Below are 9453 nucleotides of genomic sequence, written 5' to 3'. Positions count from 1 at the left end.
ATCATCCCTCTGTCTTGCTGGGCACTTATTGACCTTCAGAGACATGACCTTGAAGACAAATTTGACCTAAACCCTAGACCTAAGACTTTTGACCTCAAGACAAGACAAACAACTTTGATATAGTTTATTGACTGAAACAACTTGATCCACCAGTGCCGAGAGGGGAATAAAGACACCATCTCCTCCATCAGGGTTATGGCATGCCTAATGGAATGCAAGACAATGATGAGACACCTACTTATGCAAATGCAAAGAGCTTTGATCGCTGATGGAGGGCTACTAGACCGACTCTAACAAGTTCATTGTCATTATTGTAGGTCATAAGGCTTGAATCATTCTTGTTGGTTGGGGGGTGGTTGTAAACTCCCAAGCAGCCTTGGTGTGTCATGACTCGATTGGTTTACCCACTTGTTCACTTTTTGGATCTTGCATCCATCATCAATTGCATTGGATTCCAACATTTATTTTTCATGTCCTTGGTATGTATTGTGCATTCCCTTCTTGGGATGATGCAAGAGGTGCAAGGTATACAAGTTTTACATGATATTTTGATATCTCTTTGACTTGATGGGTGTTCAGGATGGCTCTTCTTAAGACATCGCTTTGAATTTCCTTTGAAGTGGGAGGGTGAAACATGGTTTTTCCTTCTAGTATTCATATTCTTGTCTCAAAGATTAAGCCATGCATGTATAAGTATGAACTAATTCAGATTGTGAAACTTTGGATGGCTCATTAAATTAGCTATAGTTTTTATGATGGTACCATAGTACTCAGATAACTATAGTAATTCTACAGCTAATGTGCACGAAGTCCTAACTATTTAGAAGGGATGCATTTTTTAGATAAAAGGCGGGTGCGAGCTTGCCTGATTCTCTGGTGAATCATGATTAATCAATGTATCAAACAACCCTTATGATGGTGATGCTTCATTCAAATTTATTCCCTATCAACTTTCGATGGTAGGATAGAGGCCTACCATGGTGTTGATGGGTCATGGAGAATTAGGGTTTGATTCTGGGGAGGGAGCCTGAGAAACAAATACCACATCCAAGGAAGGCAATAGATTTACAAATTACCCAATGCTGACATCGAGAGGTAGTGACAATAAATAACAATACTAGGTTCATCTAGTCTGGTAATTGGAATGAGTACAATCTAAATCCCTTAACAAGGATTCATTGGAGGGAAATTCTGGTGCCAACATTGTGGTAATTCTTGCTCCAATAGTGTATATTTAATTTTTTGTTGTTAAAAATCTCTTAGTTGGATATTGGGTCATAAAGGTTGGTCTGCCTACTCGGTGTTCGTCTACCCTTCCGTCCCTTTTGTCGATGACATGCTCCTGAGCTTAACTAGTTTGGTCATGGCTTCAATATTGTTTCTTTGAAAAAAAATAGAGTGCTCAAACCAAGCTTATGCTTTGAATACATTAGCATTGAATAATGTGGTAGGAGTCTGGTCCTATTATGTTGGCCTTTGGGACCAGACTAATGATTAATAGGGACTATCGGGGGCATTCATATTTCATTGTGAGAGGTGAAATTCTTGGATTTATAAAATGCAAACCACTGTAAGAGAATTTTCAAAGGATGTTTTCATTAATCAAGAATGAAAGTTGGGAGCTCGAAGATGATTAAATACCATCCTAGTCTCAACCATAAATGATGTTGACCAGGGATCGGCGGATGTTGGTCTAAGGAAATCTTCAACAACTTCTAAGAAATTAAAGTCTTTGGGTTCTGGGGTAAGTATGTCTGCAAGGTTGAAACTTAAAGGAATTGATGGAAGGGCATCATGAGGAGTGGATCCCGTGGCTTAATTTGACTCAACACAAGGAAACTTACCATGTCCAGGCATAGTAAGGATTAAAAGATTGAGAACTATTTATTGATTATATGGGTGGTGGTGGCTTCTTAGAGAGATTATGGCCATTTAGGCCATGGAAGTTTGAGGAGATAACAATCCTATGATGCCCTTAGATGTTTTGGGCTGCATGCGTGCTACGCTGATGCAACCAATGATTTTTTCTTCCTAGTTCAAGAGGATCAGTAAATATTATCAAATTGCATCATGATGGGGATAAACCATTGAAATTATTTGTCTTCAACGATGAATTCGTAGTAAGTGCATGTCATCAACTCATGTTGACTACGTCCCTACCTCTTGCACACACTTCCCTTCACTCCTACTGATTTAATGATCCTATGAAGTGTTCGGATTGTATCAATGACAGTGCTTCTACATTGTCAAATTCGTGAGAATTTCATTGAACCTTATCATTTAGAGGAAGGAGAATTTGTAACAAGGTTACCATAGGTGAAAATTCGGTAGGATCACTGATATCAAGGGTTTACTTTTTCGTTTGGTTTGGGTAGGTTTTGGTTGCAATCTAGGCCCATGTGGTGTGTCTCCAAAGGAGTGGGTTTGATGTTTGTTGGAAACATTTTCGAGTGTTCTTCTTGAGGTCACACTTGTTGTTTCATTTTCTTGAAAACGATGCTTGATCTTGTCCCACCAATTTTTTTTCTTTCCCCCCATGTGTTTTTTGTAGGGGGTTTGAAAGCTCTTACTTTGGGGGCCCTCTTCAACGATCTATTTGACGGGGAATGGTTTTTGCATTTGAGGTGCATGGGAAATACGATGGAAAAATTCAAACTCATTCGTAGTTTTGGTGCTTAGACTTTTATTCATTAGAAGGCATGGGCCAATGGTGCAAGCCTCCATAGTTGGTTCTATAAAAAAGGCAATGGTGGTTTATGTGTTGCTTGGGTGAGTTTTTTTTTGGTGGTTGGGTCAATACTTTCATGAGGGGAAACTATTGTGGTGGGGTCAATATAGGATGGATGAAGAGCAGTGCAATCTGCTGGCCTGATCACCCTAGTCCTCTTGAATATTCCCCAATCTTCCCTCACGGAAGTTTTCGGTGTGTAGGTAGTGAATAACCCCTCCCTCGGTCAGAGCTCCATCGAAATCGAAAGTTTCCCCATCAATGGGAATGAGGTAGAATTCTTCTCTTGTGCCTTTCATCTTGAGGGAATTCCTCATCCTCTTGTGACCCACTCCCCTTCCAATGAAAGAAGTAGTGGGTAATCTCCTTGTTTCTCCCTTTGTATTGTGGGATTTTTGTGTGACTATCATTTCTCAGTTGTGTTGATTGATGAAAAAATGTCACAGTGTGTGCTTCACATACACTCCTCTATTTAGGGCATGAACTTGCACCATCGGTGTATTTGTGGCCCTTGGCTTTATCCAACATTGAGTGTCCAACCACAACAACTCCTCTTTGGAGTTTTATTGTTGACCCCCCTTCATTTTCTGGCTAGAAAGGTTGTTAGGTGTTTTTGTACACAGAGGGGTGCAGTAGCGGGGTGGGTTTACAATTAGTGTATTTGTTGTTTGAAGCCTTGTGTGGTTTGGGGGTTCATTTACCTCTCACTAACGTTCCCCAGGGATTGGTCTCACCATGACCCTCATATTTTCTAGTGGTCAAGTTTAGGTTGTGACTTATTTTCTTGGTTGTTTCATTGTTGTTTTTTACGTTGTAGCTAGAATGGGTGTTGTGTCATAATCTATGTGGAAGGTTATGAAGATGTGGGATGTTTTGAATAGGTTCCTTGTTTTCCTTATTTTTGGTTACCCAACATCTCCTCGGGTTTCTTTTGAACCTCTATTTTTTTGGGTTTTTTTTTCGTGTTATTTTCTTCCCTTCCTCCTTGCCCCCCATCTTTATGGAGAAAATAGGGGATTTTTGTGGATTGGTGTTCAGGAAGAATAAAAAAGTAGCACAAGCTCCCAGGGTGACCAACCTAGTCCTTCACAATCATCGTCCCCTACAGCTCCCCCCCTTTTTGTAAAGGCATGGGGTTTGGGAAGCTTGTTCTCTGTTTGAGGCTCCCCTTGTGATTTATCTTTCTTTCATGTTGTTTTCTTCCCTTATTCCTTTTGGCCCCTAGATTTATGGAAAAAAGAGGTAATTGTTGTGGAATGGTGTTTAGGAAGGATGAAAAGTAGTGTAAGGTCCTCGGGTGACCTCCATAGTCCTTCCTGATCAACATTCCCTATAGTTCCCCCATTTTTCCGAAGGCATGGGGCTTTTAAAGCATGTACTTTGTTTGAGCCTCCCCTTGTGAACCAGTAGCCACATTTGATTTCTCTTTATTTCAGCTTGTTTTCTACCCTTCTTCCTTTCGGTATGTAGTTTTATGGAGAAAAGGGGGAATTATTGTCAATTGGTGTTAGGGAAGGATGAAAAGTTGTGTAAGCTCTCGGAGTGGCCTCCCTAGTCCTTCTTGATCTTCGTTCCATGTAATTCCCTATTTTTTGCGAAGGCATGGGGCTTACAAAGCTTGTACTTTGTTTGAGCCTACCTTTGTGAGCTAGTAGCCACGTTTGATTTCTCTTTTTTTCACCTTGTTCTCTTCCCTTCTTCCTTTCGGTCCCTAGCTTTACAGAGAAAAGCATTGCAAGCTCCTCGGGTGGCCACCCTAGTCCTTCGCAATTCTATTTCCTTGTAGTTCCCTGCTTTTTACATGGGAATGATGCCTCGATCCTCCTCTTCACTGCTGGTAGCCATGTTTTGTTTCTCTTTCTTTCACCTTCTCTTCTTCCCTTCCTACTTTCAAACCTTACCTTTACATATAAAAGGGTGAATTGTTGAAGGATTAGCATTTGTGAAGGATGAAAAGAAGTGTGAGCTACCGAGATGACCACCCTAGTCCTTCTTGATCGTCATTCCTTGCAATTCCCCCCTTTTTTGTGAGGGCATGGGGATTGGGAAGATTTTTCTCTTTTTGAGCCTCCTCTTGTGATGGGGTAGGCATCTTTGTTTCTATTTGTTTCAAGTGTTTTTATTCCTTTCCTCCTTTTGGCCCCTAACCTTATGGAGAAAGAGGGTAGTTTTTGTGGTTTGGCATTTAGGAAGGATGAAAATAAATGCAAATTTATGGGTGTCCACCCTAGTCCTTCTTGGTCATTTTTCCTTGTAGGTCCCCCTTGTTTTGTAAATGCATGGGGTTTGGGAAGCTTGTTTGTCTATTTGAGCCTCCGTTTAGTGAATGGTGGGTTATGGAGTGTGAATTTATTGAGGGGTAGGGGGCTTGTTGCTTGTTGTGATGCGTTGGGTAGGATTTTAGCCATTTATCATGGGAGGTGCCCTATTTAGTGTGTGGATATTTGCCAGTAATATGTGGAAATGACTCTTAGCATCAAATATCTCAGCTCTTGTTATAATGAAGATCGTAGTGAAACATGATACTTAGCGTGAGTAGAAGAATCCCATGAATCATTGATTTTTTGAATGCAATTTGCACCTAGGGCACCGGTCGAGGGAACATCTATCTGGGTGTCACATCCCATTCAAACGTGCTCCTTGTAATATATTAGGGAGTAGTAGAGCTAGTATTTTGTGTCGAATTCAGTGTGGTTGTCTTAAATACAACATGAAATGTTTTGTGGCATCCATCAGCAAAGGGTGATATTCTCACCTTGGTTGGGAAGTCAGTGTAAGATGATGTGGGATTTGTGTGGCATCCCTAGAACTTGCTTCACTCTATCTTGTCCTCCCATTGGGTAGGCTAGAGTTAGCTCCAACTTGTGACCTCGGGTTAGGCTAGAACACCCACTAATTTTAAGCATATAATTAAGTGGAGGAAAAGAAACTTACAAGGATTCCCCTAGTAGCAATGAGAGAACTAGGAAGAGCCCAACATGAAAATTGGATGGTACCAATCCCTGAATTGTAGTCTATAGAAGCATCCTCACTAGAAGACCTAGGCAGCATCTCTTGAAAGGGGGTTCACGATAGGGTGACATACCCATCGGTTTGGGACACTGTCACATCACAAAACGTTGTTAGTGAGTCAGGTTGTTTGGGAATGCAATCCTAATTAGGTGGTAAATTATGTCCAAGGCTAAATAAGGGTGAGAGACTGATAGGGAACAAATTCCATGAGGGAAATATGAAAAGGAATTTGGAAAGATAGTTAAAGAGTGCTTGAAATTACCAGGAGTGAAGTAGATGGAGGTTCTCGATGCATCTCAGTTGGATTTGGAACGACTTAGGCTGGTCTGCCATTCAAATTGAGGTGCAAACCAACAGGGGCTACTACATCATCACAAGCATGGGTGGGGTACTATCTGTCAGTTTTCTGTTGCGGTGGTCGAGTAATGAAGCATGTGTCCTTGCGGCAGGCCATGTGCACCTATGCACTTGTGGTGTTAGTTGGCAAGATTTCCATTTGATCCATCTTGAAACATGAACCAAGGAGTCTAACATGTGTGTGAATCTTTAGGTTTTTAAACCTATGAGGTGCAAGGAAGATGACAGGAAAAATCCCCTCTTTTGGGGGTGCATCTTCAACTGACCTTGAGCTTATGCGAAGGGTTCATGTATGAGCACACTTGTTAGGACCTGAAAGATGGTGAACTATGCCTGAGCAGGGCTAAGCTAGAGGAAACTCTGGTGGAGGCCCGTAGCTATATTAATGTGAAAATTGTTTGCCATACTTTGCTATTAGGGCAAAAGACTAATCCAACCATTGAGATAGTTGGAGCTCACACATGATTTTTATCGAGTAAAGAAAATGATTAGACACATTGGGTGCGTATCTCCCTTGACCTGTTCTCAAACTTTAAATAGGTAAGAGGGTGCCACTATTCCATTCAGTCGCGCCATAGAATTGAGAGATCAATGTGGGATATTTTTGGCAAGAAGAATTGGTGATGCATGATGAACTAAAATTTGAGTTATGGTGTCGAATTGCATGCTAACCTAGATCCCACAAAGGGTGTTGATTGATTACGACAACATGATGGTGGTCATGGAAGTCAATATCTGCTAAGGAGTGTGTAACAACTTAGTTGCTGAAACAACTAGCCTTGAAAATTGATGACGCTAAAGCATGCAACCAATACTTGGCCGTTGGAAAAATTGCTTGGGTTTGATGAGTAGGAGGACGTGGGGGTCATTGAGAAACCTCACGCATGAGGTTGGGTGGCTCTGCCCCCAGTGCAGATCTTGGTTGTAGTAGAAAGTATTCAAATGAGAACTCTATAGGCTGAAGTGGGGAAAGGTTCCATGTGAAAAAAACTTAGACATGGGTTAGTCAATCCTAAGAGATGGGGAAGGCTTCTATCAAGGGTGCACTCTAGGCGAGCATCAAAAGGGAATCGGGTTAATATTCCTGAACCAGGACATGGCGGTGGGTGACAACATTAGGAAACACAGAGACATCATTTGGGGCCCTCAGAAGAGTTATCTTTTCTTTTTAAAAACTTTCCCACCCTAGAATCGGTTCATCGAAAATAGGGTCTAGCAGCTCGAATAGAACCCATGTCTTGAGGTTTCCGATGCACCCTCGATTCCCTTTGAAAATATGGAGACTGAGTATTATTCATTCCTAGTCGTACTCATAACTGTATTAGGTCTCAAAGGTGAAAACCTTTTGTCAATAGAACAATGTAGGTAAGGGATTGGAAAAATTGATACATAACTCTAGGAAAAGGATTGGCACTTAGGGCTGGGCCTAAGCATCCATGCTCTCAACTTCAAGGCTGTTGGTAGATTTCTTGAGTTTCTCTCATGGCGAGGAGGGTATTCGCATGTCGATTGGGCTATAAGCGTAGAATGCCCCCTAGCGGGGGATTTTCCCTAGGTGGTGAACAATTAACTTAGAACCCGTACAAATAAGGGGTATCTAACTGTTTAATTAAAATAAAGAATTGCGATGGTCCCTGTAGATGATGATGCAATTTGATTTATGCTCAGTGTTTAGAATATCAAAGTGAGTAATTTAAACGAAGCACGAGTAAATGATGGGAGTAACTATGCCTCTCTTAAGGTAGGCCAATGCCTCTTCATCTAATTAGTGATGCACATCAATGTATTAACGTGATTCCCACTATCCCTATATATTTTTTAGCAAAAGCATGGCCAAGGGAAAGGGCTTGGAAGAATCAGTGAGGAAAGAAGGAACTGTTGATCTTGACTCTAGTCCGACTATTTGGAATGTATTGAGAGGTTTATAATAAGTGGGACTCATTTTTGGTGCAAGTGAAATACCACTAATTTTAACATTATTTTACTTATTTTGTGGGACAGAGACATAACACTTCCCTTTTTTTTACCTTAAGGCACATTTAGGTGGGCGATCCAGGTGAATACATTGTCAGGGGGGAGTTTGGTTGGGGAAGCACATATGTTAAGAGATAACGTAGGTGTCCTAAGATGAGCTCAATGAGAAAAAAAATCTCATGTGGAACAAAATGGTAAAAGCTCATTTTATTTTGATTTTCAGTAAAAATACAAACCGTGAAAGTGTGACCTATGGATCCTTTATATTTTTAGAATTTGAAGCTAGAGGTGTCAGAAAAGTTACCACATGTATAAACAGATTGTTGCAGCCAAGAATTCATAGCGACAATGCTTTTTTATCCTTCAATGTCGGCTCTTCCTATCATTATTAAGAAGAATTCACCAAGTGTTGGATTGTTCACCCACCAATAGGGAAAGTGAGCTGGGTTTAGACCATCGTGAGATGGGTTAGTTTCACCCTACTGATTAACTAAATCACAATAGTAATTCAAGTTTGTACGAGAGGAACATTGATTCACACAATTGGTCATCGCGCTCAGTTGAAAAGCCAGTTGCACGAAGCTACCGTGTGTCAGATTATTACTAAACACCTCTAAGTAAGAATCCATGCTAGAAGCGGTGCATGTCACTCTTTGAATGTATCTCAACCTATAGTAGTGGCATCACTTTATCGCCCCTAGGGGACTGTGTCCTTTTCAAACCGCGATCATGAAGCATCTCAGTTGGGGCAGCTTTAAAGTTCAATTCCAAACGACTATTGAGAATAATCCTTTACAAATGAGTTAAATACATAATGGGGTATTGTAAGTGGCAGAGTGGACTTGCTGCCATGATCCATTGAGATTTAGCCCTTATTTACCTCAATTCAGAGCTTCGCTCTTGTCACATTATTCAAAACATGGACAACTCTCATTGTTGAGCCTTTGCCTCATCCTTCAAACATTTTTTTTTTGCTCACATCTCAAAAAATATTTGTTTGGGGGCAGGAAATTTGGGGTTTCCACATCATGAATGCGAGAGAAATTGATCGAGTTTACGATAAACTTAGGGTTGGTTCCATGTCGTGGCACAGACAAAACTCCGATGCCCCCAAGTCTAGGGTACACAAGGGGTGTGTTTCCATTTCACGGCATGGTGAAAACCAACCCAAGTCTACAAAACTTGGGGATTCCAAGTCCTCCCACACCCCCAAGGGAAGCACATTAAGGAACTTGGGGTTTCCATGTTACATCATAGCCAAAACTACCGCCCAAGTCCAGGGAACATGGGGATTCCATTTTGCGGCACATGATGGAAAATAAGGACAAGCCTAGGAAACTTGGGATTTCCATGTCCCACCCCTATCAAGAACCACAGGTTTC

The 9453-nt window shown here is 41.2% G+C and overlaps 3 pseudogenes; all 3 read left to right on the top strand.

Moving 5' to 3' along the window:
* Positions 1 to 631: 631 nt before the first annotated feature.
* Positions 632 to 2339, top strand: LOC149262853 (18S ribosomal RNA; annotated as a pseudogene).
* Positions 2340 to 5193: 2854 nt separating this feature from the next.
* LOC149262852 (5.8S ribosomal RNA) lies at positions 5194 to 5347 on the top strand (annotated as a pseudogene).
* Positions 5348 to 5593: 246 nt separating this feature from the next.
* LOC149262851 (25S ribosomal RNA) lies at positions 5594 to 8961 on the top strand (annotated as a pseudogene).
* The last annotated feature ends 492 nt before the right edge of the window (positions 8962 to 9453 follow it).

The sequence above is a fragment of the Pinus tabuliformis genome, chromosome 6 (genome assembly GCF_031772625.1).
Source record: "Pinus tabuliformis cultivar Carrire ecotype Pingquan chromosome 6, CPIR1, whole genome shotgun sequence".
Taxonomy (NCBI): Eukaryota; Viridiplantae; Streptophyta; class Pinopsida; order Pinales; family Pinaceae; genus Pinus; species Pinus tabuliformis.
This window is presented reverse-complemented; position numbering and strand designations above follow the sequence as displayed.